This window comes from Dermacentor silvarum, chromosome 6, assembly GCF_013339745.2.
Source record: "Dermacentor silvarum isolate Dsil-2018 chromosome 6, BIME_Dsil_1.4, whole genome shotgun sequence".
NCBI classification, from domain to species: Eukaryota; Metazoa; Arthropoda; class Arachnida; order Ixodida; family Ixodidae; genus Dermacentor; species Dermacentor silvarum.
The window spans coordinates 33551958-33564639 of record NC_051159.1 but is presented as its reverse complement, the minus strand read 5'-3'; positions in this window follow the sequence as shown (position 1 = coordinate 33564639).

Below are 12682 nucleotides of genomic sequence, written 5' to 3'. Positions count from 1 at the left end.
AGATGATCAAGAGTTGTCGAACAAGGAATGTCGCGGAAGCCAACGCTTCGACGACGTGACTTGTCTTCGTCAACGCAAGTACGTCCCCTTTGTCTCCTTCTCGAAGCGTTGGCATCTCTTCTTCAACCACTGCTGAGAAAGCCTCCGTCTTCATGTGATACCCTGTCTTGTACAGCGAATACAATGAATTCAGCTGATGCCATTCACAGAGTCACTGCTCTATGCGTCAGCAAACAGAAAAGGAGAGTGAAAGAGAAACGAAAGAAAGAAAGAAAGAAAGAAAGAAGAAAGAAAGAAAGAAAGAAAGAAAGAAAGTATCGCGTGACTCACATGACTCACAAGAAGTCCTTCCGCATAACTAGCTGCTTTTGTTTATATTTCTAGCCACACAAGCTCTCATACGCCGTTAAACCCGTCACGCGGTAAACCGCGTCCGTCGATACGCAGCCAGCGCGTCGCTTCCATATGGGAAACGGCGATGCGTGATCCGCGTGATACTCCGCGGAGCATTTTGTCCGCTCCACGTCTGATCGCGAGCGGTCAGCGCATTGATCCCGTGAAAGCGACGACGCGAGTCAGCTGCAGTCGCTCTCTCGCGTCGTGCGTCGCCGACGCCGCTCGGAGGCATCGTCCGCGAAGACGCGGCGGCGGCGTCAGCTCGGCGTGACGTCGTCGCGTCACCGTCGACGGCGGCGGCGTGCCGTACGTGGTGTGGGTCCCTCTCTTTTCCTCCAGCGGCTTGTCGTAGCGGAGATGCCGCCCCGCAACGAGAGAGAAACACGCCGACTTGCTCACGCGGGTGAACCGGGGTCGTCGGCACCGCGAAGCCCGTTCCTGGAAAAGTCCCGCTAGTGAACATGTCCTGCTGCTCGTGCGGTTTCCCGAGAAACCGCAGCGCATACAGCGGGCACTGTCGCTAGGGGGAGATTTACAAAGGAATGTGCGTAAATAAAAGGACGCAACAGCACCGTGGGATATGGAAGCACTATGCCGCAAATGTGTGAACGAGGATGCCGATGATACCCCGGAAATATATGCTGTCGTAATCGGGAGGCCTATCCGTTTCAGTCAAAAAACTACTTTATGGACCGGTTGGTTCCACATACCAAGGCAGCGGCGCAGGTAGGAATAATGACGCAGGAACGTAAACGTGAAGGCATGAAACACCCGTGACGTCTGTTTCGCGTCCCTGTGTCCTTCCTTCGGCGCTAACTTAGTCTTTCATGTATAAACCCGATAGCATTCATCTTCAAGCACCGCCTATCATCATCTAATGGTCTCTTACAGCTGTGAACAAAAATTCCCTTTGCTGTTGTGAGCAACCTCTGGTGGCACAAAACAGCCGTAGTCTGTTTGAGGAATATGTAGAGGGGAAGAGAGTGAGTTCAACCGGAGAAGCGTCCGCTTGGCTGCCCTACGCAGGGATATAAGGGGAAGAGGGAATGGAAACATGAGAGGCCTTTGACCTTGAGAGAAATTAATGTGTGCGTTGCTCCTGGTGGTGATGATGTGACGCAGTTGCGTAGTCATAGACGCTATGCCTTCTCTTCTTGCCTATTTAGGGGTGTTATCATATATATATATATATATATATATATATATAGTGTACCACATTGGCGTCACCCACCTGAATCAATTCTGTCCATATGTCTGACCGAATCTGCGTGACCGGAGTAACGTCGCTGCTCATTCGTAACCAAGGGGCAAATGGAAACAGGCAGCCCTACATCTGCGGACAGGAAATGAACGATCCACTTGCCTTCTGAGTTTCAATAGTCATTCAGCTCTTCTCAGCTACTACACGTCCAGTCCCACCGTCGCAACTGCATAACAGTGAGTCTAGCAACTGCACGAAAATGCACCTCGCTGTAAGAAGAACCCTCCTTCTGGTAAACATCAGCAGGTGCAGGGCAGTGGATTACGATGTTACCGATTGATGCACAGTGTTCGAGCGAGTGATATGTCTCAGGCTGTAGCCAACGTTTCGACAAGGGCACTTGCCTTCGCCAGGACGAACACATGTCGGGCTCCGGCGACATTCCTTTTTCTACCACTGTTCATCGCTTCAAATAACCAAACTCCTGTTTTGTTTGGCGTGTATTTCCGCATGCTGCAAACCCACCGAGCCCGCTCGATAGCCAGGTCCCAGCGCCATGTTTTTCAGGAGCCACGCTGCCCTCAATAAACGTTGCCAGTTCCCTTTCAAGACACGTGAAAATATTCATTGGGATGTTCATTGGAATTGCAGCACATTGGCTCTAATGTGCTATACAGTTGTGTGCTGTCTTTGATGTCACACTGATCGTCGCTGCTCTGTTCATGCGAAACTACGTTGATAACCGTTACCTCACCGTGTCGAAGTGTCGAATGTGTTACTTTGCTTTGCATTTCCCACTCCCGCTTACAGGCTTCTTCTAAAGGCTAAAGGCTGTAACGATATTGTACGAATGAATGAATGAATGAATGAATGAATGATGAATAAATAAATAAATAAATAAATAAATAAATAAATAAATAAATAAATAAATAAATAAATAAATAAATAAATAAATAAATAAATAAATAAATAAATAAATAAATAAATAAATCATTGGCGATGTAGAGGTAAACGCGAGAGAAGTTCGTTAGCACTACGTAGCAGCTCTTTGATGTCCCGGATCCATGATTTAAACGATGTTCACCACCTTGCAAGGTGTCGTTCAGAAGCTCCCTCGACACACGTCCTGGCTCTTCGAGGAGCGCAGTTCAACTGACGGTGCTCTGGAGCAGACTAGCGTCGGATGCACTATATAAATATATATATGAGAATGAGAAGAAGGGAAACAGAGGAGTTCGATTTCTTGTTACTCACGAATCACGACCGTATATCTAGTACACATACATACCTAAGCTAGTGGATGGATTCATGGCCGCCGCTGCAGCACAATTGGTAGTGCATCGCACGCGTCATGCAAATGTTGTTGGTTCGTTCCCCACCAGCGGCAAGTTATCTTTTTGTCCACTTTCGTTTCTCTTTTCATTATTTTCTACATTTTAATTTGAGCCACAGCTAATCGCCCCTATGCTGTCCTTGCCTCATGGTCTCTTGGCTTTACACACACACATACACATACATACATACACACACGCGTGTGTTCTCACATTCCCTCCCTACCTCTCCTACGTGACTGACTTCACATACACATGCACTTGTTTTCACTTTGGCATTGCTAAAGCAATCATAAATGTGCCACGTGTGCCTATAGACGCGAAGACAAAAGAACAAGAACTTCTGGGAGAAAAACGAACGAAAGTAAGGAAAAACGAAGCGAAGGATGTTTGGCCTCTCTTGCAGACGGTGTAATAGCGAGGTCCGATTGCCCCGTTTCGTCGAAGACTGGGAGCGGTGGGCGGGAAAAGAATTCGAACGCGTGCGCGCTTCGCCTCTTTCCAGGAACGACCGCCGCCGAGGCCTTTCATTCCTGCCGTCGCCAGCGGGGCCAGCACGAGAGTCCTTATGTTTAGGAACCAGGAAGTGCAGTCGGTCGGGCCCTGCGTAATCGCGACGGCTACGTGGGCACGCGAGCGAAAGCCAGCATTTTTCGATTCCGCGACCGCTCGATGAGATTCGGTGCGAGGGCGGAAACCTATGACACCTTTTTGAAGTGACGATAACGACATACTTAGCGCTTTCGCGCGTCCACTTGCTTGCCCCCCTTCTGTCAGTCCTAATCCTAAGTGTGTCTTACGAACAAGGCCGTTGTGAAAAAGTGTGTACATAGCGCCTAATTATAGCTTATTAGTATCGTGAATGTGTGCTTGTCAGCGAAAAAAAAAAGGAAAAAAAAGGAACTACACATGGCAGACGAATATGACATTACACACGCAGATGGAATTCTTTCGGTGTTCGCCCTATGAACATTTTGCTCGCAAGAATAAGCATTCAATGTAGTGGTTTGGATCCTCTATTGTTCCTCACATTCATTAACTACTCAACATACCAAACAACGTCAAAAATAACATTGTTCGCCGATGACTGCGTGTTGTAAAAAAAAAATAAAAAATAAAAAAACTCAATTCAAGCAGTTATCATCGTGCAGTTAAACAAGACCTCAACCGCATTTCACGTTGTTGTGCGTCATGCTTGACAAATTAGTCTAAATACTGACAAATGCAAAACTATGCCTTTTAACCGCAACCACTCTACTTATTTCCTTACCAACACTGTGCTCTCAGCTACGTCTTACTTTATGCACTTAGGCATTCATTTAACACCGAACCTTTCGTGGTCGACACACATAGAAAAATATAACCGCAAGAGCATCGCAAGCATTCGGCTACCTCAAACGAAATCTTCGCAGCACACCTGCATCTACTGGTGAGCTCGCTTACTTTCGTGCGCCCAGAGCTCGAATACGCATCTGCCATCTCGGCTCCTCATCGGGATTACATTGTCAAATAGCAGGAAGCTACCAAAAATCGTGCTACACGCTTCATTGCTCCTGATTACAACAGACGTTATAGTAAAAAACAAAAACAAAAAACATGATACTTTCATTGTCACTTCCATGCTCACAGTCTCGTAGAGATATCGCACTTACTTGCCTACTGCACAAAATAGCATAGTCCCCATCCAACCACATTGCCGCTTGTCCGACCGATGCCGCACTTAGATCTTCTTAAATAATTACACGTTTTCAACGTTCCTCCAACCAAACGCAAGTGTTTCGCTATTCAGATTTGCCTCGTGCGATAAAAAATTTGGAACGCGCTTCCAGATAGTATCATCAACAAACACGACCAAATAGTATTCAGAAATGGGCTTATTGTATTCTTCTCGTAATCTAATTTTCTTATATTGAGTAGTGTATAAAGTTAATCTCCTCTCGGCTTGCTAATATTGCTGCCACTAGTTTATTGCATAAAGTTTGTTTTCTGTTTCCATTTTTTCTTAGTCATTGTCATTATCTATAGGGGTGTTCTTTGAACACTTGTTTCTCTAAAAGGCCGTTCCCATTGTTCATAGTACTACATTTGTGTACAATTGCCCTAAATTGAACATTTTTTTTGTGCTGTGTACCGTGTAGTCGCTTTGTTACATCTGTAACCCGCCTTCATGCAATGTTCGAAACGTTTGAACCTCTGAGGTAAATGTATAAATAAACAAAATGGCAGTTAAAGTTAGCCTAGCGTGCACGCTGGTAAAGGCAATTTTGTTTCTAGGAATAACAGGTGCTAAATATTATTGCGACCCATTTTTTAAAAACTTTCGTCTTGCAGTGGAAATCTTTTCCATATAGAACATTAAAGGAAAAGGTAAGGCCTTGAGGTACTGAAACGGCGTGAGTAATGGCAAACAAGGGCTGTGACACATTGTTACACACACGTTGTTGGAGAGCTGGTGATTCAGTGAACTGTTCTTTCTTTATCTTATTTTAGGAAACATTTCTCTTAGGATTCTTACTCTTGAGGGAGAGGAAGCTATATACGCTATATTGAAGGGCCATAACTTGGGCACTGCATAAACTGTAACAGACTGCACCAAGTTATATAAAAAAAGAGAACATAGAGAAATAAGATTTAACAAACCACTACAGCACTAAAAGATGAAAAAAAAATGCAGATCGAACGCGGTGTGGGATTTGGTGTAAGCGAAGCTTTATTAGAGTAGGCCAAGAATGCTGTCCTTGTTTAGCGACCTTTGCAAGTATAGAGGTGACAGTGTTGATGATCTTGCTACAGGCGGGGTTAGTCTGGCAAACCTGGCCGGCAGTTGCTCCGCCTGAGCGTCTCGTTCGGCGTCAAACATGCCAGCACGAGTCAGTGAGTGCACTAGTTCGCATAAATGTTAGAAGAATGCGTGACACTTCCTTGCAATGCGTACGACCAATTTGGACAGGCTCTCGCCGGGAAACGCCTCGTTCAGCATAGTCTTGTACTTTAAAACATCCAAACAATAAAACAGGAACGCGGGTGGGATATTAGCACCCGAAGTTGAGGCAAAGTATATCGGCTTTCTATTCAAAATTTTACAACAATGTCTTTCTTAGGCAATGTGGGACAAAGCTGCGCGCATGACCGATTCATTTTATCGTCGCTGAAATTGGGGACAGTTCAATGATCTCGACGCCGGTGTTGTTGTCAAAGATCCGAAATAAGTGGATATGTATTCATTGTTGACGGGTTGAATTCCGCAAGTGAAATATGTTGGCTGAAATGACTAATTAAGAAAATTGAAAGTACTTATCGGCGAGTTTCATAATAACCCAATGGCGATTCCTGTATAAATTTTAATGCACGCCGCATTTATGAAGACTGGTTAACAAAATTTAACATTTTGTATCGAATCCCCTGTTACTATCACTTATAAAGTGACGTTGCTAAAGCGCCGATTCGCGTATGTGTCACATATAAGACATGTAGTAATTGCACATTTCCTTCAAGAAAAATGCGACTGTATTTATTTTCTTGTAGAAATGTACGTGTCCACCATTTGGCGCGCTTATTGAACGACGCGGAACACTTATTGATAGGGCGCTCGCGAAATGCGCTGGGCCAATCCCACAGGCAGTCAGGGTTTGTTTTGTACATGCAATCGGGACGCAGCTTCGAAATATCGAACAAATAAAAATATTTAAATTCTGGGGTCTTGCGTGCCAGTTAAAACGACGATCCGAGTAGGGGACTCCAGATTAATTTGAAATACCTCGGGCTCTTTGACGTGCACCAAAGTTTGTTTGGTTGTTCTCCCTCTGTCACTGGCTCGTACGCACTATGGGGGATTGGCCGTGATGCGGATGGAATTAAAAGGCGATTAGTAATTCCAAGAAAACAACTTCAATGATTGGGAAAGAACCAATAGAACAGAAAATAATCAATAATTTATGTACAGAAGCACTTTTTCTTTATTTTATTTTTTACCGTTTCACTCCCTTGAAACGCGGCCGCAGCGGCCAGCACAACGTTAAATTCGCTAAGCTACCCATGCTAAGGCTAGTAAAGGTATTGACAGAGCGTCCAAGACGACACGGGAGATATAGCCGCTGTTGGGACTCGGGGTAGTGTTGGGGCCGGTGATCCTTCAGCCAAAGGGATGAGTACGTCCGGGAGTAAAAGCGAGAGAAAAAAGGGTTTATTCTACGTATTTAAAGTAGCTCCAGGTAGGAAGCCCACTCCATGGGGGAGAACTTTAAGAGTCTCAGCTCACTAAATGCCTGAGCACATATCAGACCACGTAAGTAACACACCACTGCACCCAAGGTGTCTGCTCGTCTTCCCTAGGTGACCTGACTAGGGAATCTGATGACCTTGGTGCGGCCAATCAGAGGAGTCGTATTGTTCACAGAGCTCGCCTCTGATGTTCAGCATCCCAAGCAAGGACGAGACCATCTGGAAACAGGGAGTTCACACTCCTTCCAGGAAATTCGTTGACTTGGTTTCTTGCTCTCCGTGACGGTCATCTTGTCAGGGTCGGGCGAGTGACCTTCGTGCTGGTCCCTGCTTCCACGAAGGGTGGCAGTTGTGGTCCCTTCTAAGTGAGCGTCTTTGTCATCGCGTTACAGCCGGTGTCGGGCCGCGTCGCCAGGTAGGCGGCCGCTGATGAAGGGGGTGGCATCGGGGGAAGCACCCAAACGATGAGCACTGCCGATTTGGGGCGCTTGTTTGCCCGTCACCGTCGGTGTCGGGCACTGTCGCCGTCAGGGCGACGCTGATGAAAGGGGGCTGCCTCGATGGAAACAACCAAAGAAAGCGCCCTGCTGATTCGGGACGCAACACCGCAGGCAGGATTTCAGGAACCGCTTTCCGACATGCTGTCTATGCTCCAAAAAATAAAGAGCCTTCTTGGAAGAGACTTGCCGGAGGAAAGCGAAAAAATAGTGCAAGTGCGGCGCACACCACCGTGTCTTTTATTTTTTCCCAGATGGCTCGGTTGTCGTGAGAACTCGAATACTTCTCACGTTCCGCTTGCACGCTTCACATAATCTGCATAACCATGCACTGAACGAGCAACGAAGTCTGACCAATATTCACGCGCACGTCCCTATGTGGTCGCGAAGCCGTGGCCTTTTCCTATAATATATATATATATATATATATATATATATATATATATATATATATACATTGGAAAGGCATAAAGGAGACACAGCGACAGCACCTGTTCCTGGGCCAGCTGTTCTATTCGCTTCCTCGTCGTCTTCCCTCTCCCAGCGCCCGCTTTGTGAGTGCCCGAGGCCAAGTTCACTTCATATTCACAATATATATATATATATATATATATATATATATATATATATATATATATATATACTTGCTGCCTCCTGCTCATTCATTAACCACCGGCTTTAGCAGAACGTGCACATCTTTCTGCTTTATATATATATTCATGGTCATGGTCGAAGCACCACAAGGAATGTAAATGTCGTTTATTTCTCTCTCTCTCTTTTCAGAATTTCTATATTTGGATTCTTCGTGCACGGTGGTTCTCGGTGGTAATCTTTCTGGACGGTGGTTGTACGTGCAACACACGAAAGTACTGTTCGCGGTCGCTTCCCGACTGCTTCCCTCACGCAATTGTCACGAGTGGGTCCGAAGCGATCAAGGCAAATCTTAGAAGGCTGTGCCGTATTCGAGCAAGTTGAACCGCAGTTTTGTGTGCACTGATGCGCACGCAAAACTGTCTTTCTGCAACTGCATTCATGATGGTTCATCAAAATGCATCTCCTAGAATAATAATAATAAAAAAAGAAACAGAAAGGAAACCTCATAGAGCAAGGGTTGCAGCTATAGTGCAACAGAAACTTGGCTTGGGCCAATTGGTGCTTGATGAGCATCATGCGCATAAACGTAGGTTGCCTAGCCATCCAGCATAAGGAGATTAACTTTCTTCAAGATAATGTTTGGCTGCTGATGAAAGTGATGGTTATGATGTGATTGTGCATGAAGTCGCAGTTGCAGATGCAATACAAAATTTTTTCAAGGGGATTTTACTGCTGTTCGTTATACACAACAATTCGTTATATGCGGGTTCGACTGTATATAGCCACGGTTAGCACATCGTTCTGGGTATTCCTAGTTATTTAAATGGCTACGTGTAACGCCGTTTTCGCGCTAAATAACATGAGTTGCAGCTACAAGTGCCACGCCACTGAAGATACAGGGTGTTTCATTTTAGCTGCACCAAATTTTTAAACATTGCCTGTGGCAGATAGCACCGTTATAATCCTTGATCTAAACTAATCAATGCGGCGGCAATTACTTCCACGAGAAATCAAAACGCCTAATTGAGTAATTAACATAATTACGCTAGGTAACTTTTTAATTATTGATTTTACAGCACATGTTTCAATCTACGGATTATAGCCGCTGAGTTCGCAAGGCGTATCCACTTGGAACGAATTCTCAGGACTGAACCAGTTTCGAGATAATAATTTTTGAAGTGGCCGACGAAATGTATGGGCGTTCCAGTTAACGTTTTGAGGAAAACGCTGTTTTATGCATTGAAGCACAAAGTTAACTGGGACGCCCATGTATTTCGTCGGACACTTTGAAAATTAATATCTCGAAACAGGTGCAGTCCTGAAAATTCGTTCCAAGTGAGTACGCCTTGCGAACTCAGCGGCTATAATTCGTAAATTGAAAGATGTGCTGTAAAATAAATAATTAAAAAGGCAAGTAGCATAATTATGGTATTTACTCAATTAAGCGTTTTTATTTCTCGTGGAAGTAATGGCCGCCTCATCGAGTAGTTTAGATGAAGGATTATAATTGTGCTATCTGCCACAGGCAATTTTTAAAAATTTGGTGCAGGTAAAATGAAACACCCTGTATATTCGATTGCTTTTGCCAACCGGAATGTTCCGCTACTTTTACTGTTCAACGATCGGCTAGGCGCCGGTGCTTGTTTGTATCACCAAAACTGTAGAATTGGGGTTCGGCAGATATGGTTGTATCAAGCAAGCAAACGGATCCGTCTCGTTAAAATACATGACTAAATCAATGCTTCTTAAAAAAAAAAAACATTACCAATTATTTTTGGTAGCTCTCTCTGCTGTGGTTAATGGCTTTCAAATTAAAATGTAAATGTATGTACGTCATTGAAAAAGGGAAATTTTCAGAAGGCTTAAAGAGGTGGGTGGGCCATGATAGCTTTGGTACTGCTAAAAGGGATCACATACCGAGAAAAGTTTCAGACATACTGCTCTAGAATGACTGGTCTCCTGCGCGCGAAGATGAGTCACCATGCCGCTTCAGTTTAGTCTATCTCAGAAAAGTGAGAAGGTAACGCCAAACTATTTTGCTCATTACACGCGGTTACCTGGCGTTACTTGGCCATACGTTACTTGGCCTATACTCACGGATAACGAGACCTTCCTTTTCAAACATTGATAAGCAACCTCTTCGTCTTAACAAAGAAGTGCTTGGACCCGATCAAGTGCTCCTTATCGTCGCTGCATGTACCCCTCTTGCGAGACGGTGAAGCAGCACGCCCATTCTTAAACACGATTGTGCTGGAGTGTAGGCTGGTCGTCGAAGTGACACCTTGATGATGACACTCTTTATGTGAGTAGGAACTTAGGAAATACGCCTATCTTCAAGGTACAAGTATTTTCAGATGCTTTATATACAATGTTATCCTCTAGGTACTACCATCAGCACGTACTACTCACATTTACAGTAATATATTTTATATATAATATTCGGAATCAACCTGTCACCGTCTTCATGTTTTTTTTAATCAGTAGAGCGTATTTTTAATTAATAAAGGGCGATGTTTGAAGATAAAAAAAATTTGTGGCATGTAGAACAGCATCGAAGGGAAGAGAAAAATTATACATGATGCTCTGCGCGTCGAAGCTTCGCGGTAGGCTGTGAGCTATACGTCGCAATGCGTGCTCGTGCTTACGTTCTCACGTGCTTTCAGAAATCATTGGATACAGGGTTACTGCGCACGTGGGTTTTCACGTTAGGGATGACAGAATAAGACTCCGCATTAGCAGGCGTGGACTCATTGGTGGCACCACTGAGTTGTCGGTGTCGGTGGCTTCCGAGTAGCCCCCACAGGGTGTTGAATCCCGCGCACATACCACCAAAGGTTTCGTTATGTATTTCCCTAGATGCCTCTTGATGATTCGCTTGAACGGCCCGGGTGCCACTTAGGTTTGAATTCTAACTATCTTGTCTACTATAGAGGTGACACGATAACTCTTCGCGTTCGTTTCATTTTCCTCGGACAGTACAAAGCACGACAAAGTGGTGTCTTACATAAGCGCCGTGTCCGTCTCCATGGGAAGAAGATGCAGGCTGCATTAATAGAGTGGCATTTTGGATTCCTCTCTCATCGAAATGCGGCTGCCGCTGACGAGACCAAGGCCCCGCGATAAGCAGCCTAACCATAATAGCCGCAGAATCGCCACGGCAGGTGTGGACAATTAGGACAACATTTGCTATCAGAAAACAACTGAGTTCCGAGGAAAAAGAGCAAAAAAAAAAAAAAAAAAGAAAACGCATTGACCGCGGCAGTCCCACCCAAATACAACTTTAACCAAGCTTCTAGCTCCCGCTTAATATGCTGTCTTCAGTTCCAAGGTAAGTGCATGCTGCGAAGCGCCGCTTTTAATGTTTGGGGACGGCTCAGGTCACAAACAGCGCACGGCCAACGCGCAGCGCGGTGTTTTACCCGAGGGCTGCTGTATAGTCGTGAGAAGTGAAATACTTCTCACGTCCTGGTTGGGAGCCCCGGATAATCTCCTGAAATCGTGCTGTTTAGGAGAGGGCCATCAAGAGTGCCCTTGCCCGTATAACAGCTCAAACGAGAGAGGATGCCGAAGGCAACTAGCCTGGTAATTGCATGTTTGCGTACGTGTAGTTCCATATACGCGGTAGCTGTTGCCTTCCGTATATCGTTGAGAATTACGCGGGCCGTCAGGAGCTTCGGTCACCAACACTTTCGAGGAAGCGCGTTAATTGCGAGTACTCTTTCCTTGTTGTTAGTGAAGTGCTGTTTACCTGTTGTCACAAGAATGTTTGAATTGTGGGACCATGTTATGGTGGTGTGGAGAGTCCGTTTAGCACTGCGTGATTAGGATATGCTCTAGATTTCGCTTGCGGAGACTGTATTAGGGACGCTTGTCTTCACTAAATTGGCGTTGATACTAACATTTATAACAGATTTCACCCTAACAGCTACTGTGTTTCTCTGCAGATTCGCTACGGACCTGTATTTCTGTTTATTTATGTGTTTGGTGGGCATCATCTAGTAAAATGTAATGTCCATCAGATATATATGAATGTACATACTTTGCAAGGCTGTTGGTCTGGTTTGACCACACATTTAGCTGGCTGACGGTGACGGAAGCACACGCCCCGTCCCAGCGGCAGGTCACTTCTCCGGCAACGAGGTAAGCTTGCAACAATTATTTTTTATCTGTACGAATTAGGCATAGATGTCCAGTGTTTTATTGAAAGATCAGGACCTGCAATGTTTGAGCGAGAACGGGTGTAGCTGTAAGCTCAGAGCGTTCTTCTAAAGTTCTTGGTATAAGCACAAGTCACTGAACGCACCTTTTGTTTCATATGGCGGAGTTTGGGGAAGAACGAGCGATTAAATTTACTCCTTACTTTCTTTTGTTGTTTGGACGGCTATCGGTGATGGACTATTGGTGTGAACGCTAGAAGTGGGCATTCCACGGGCTCTTATCTC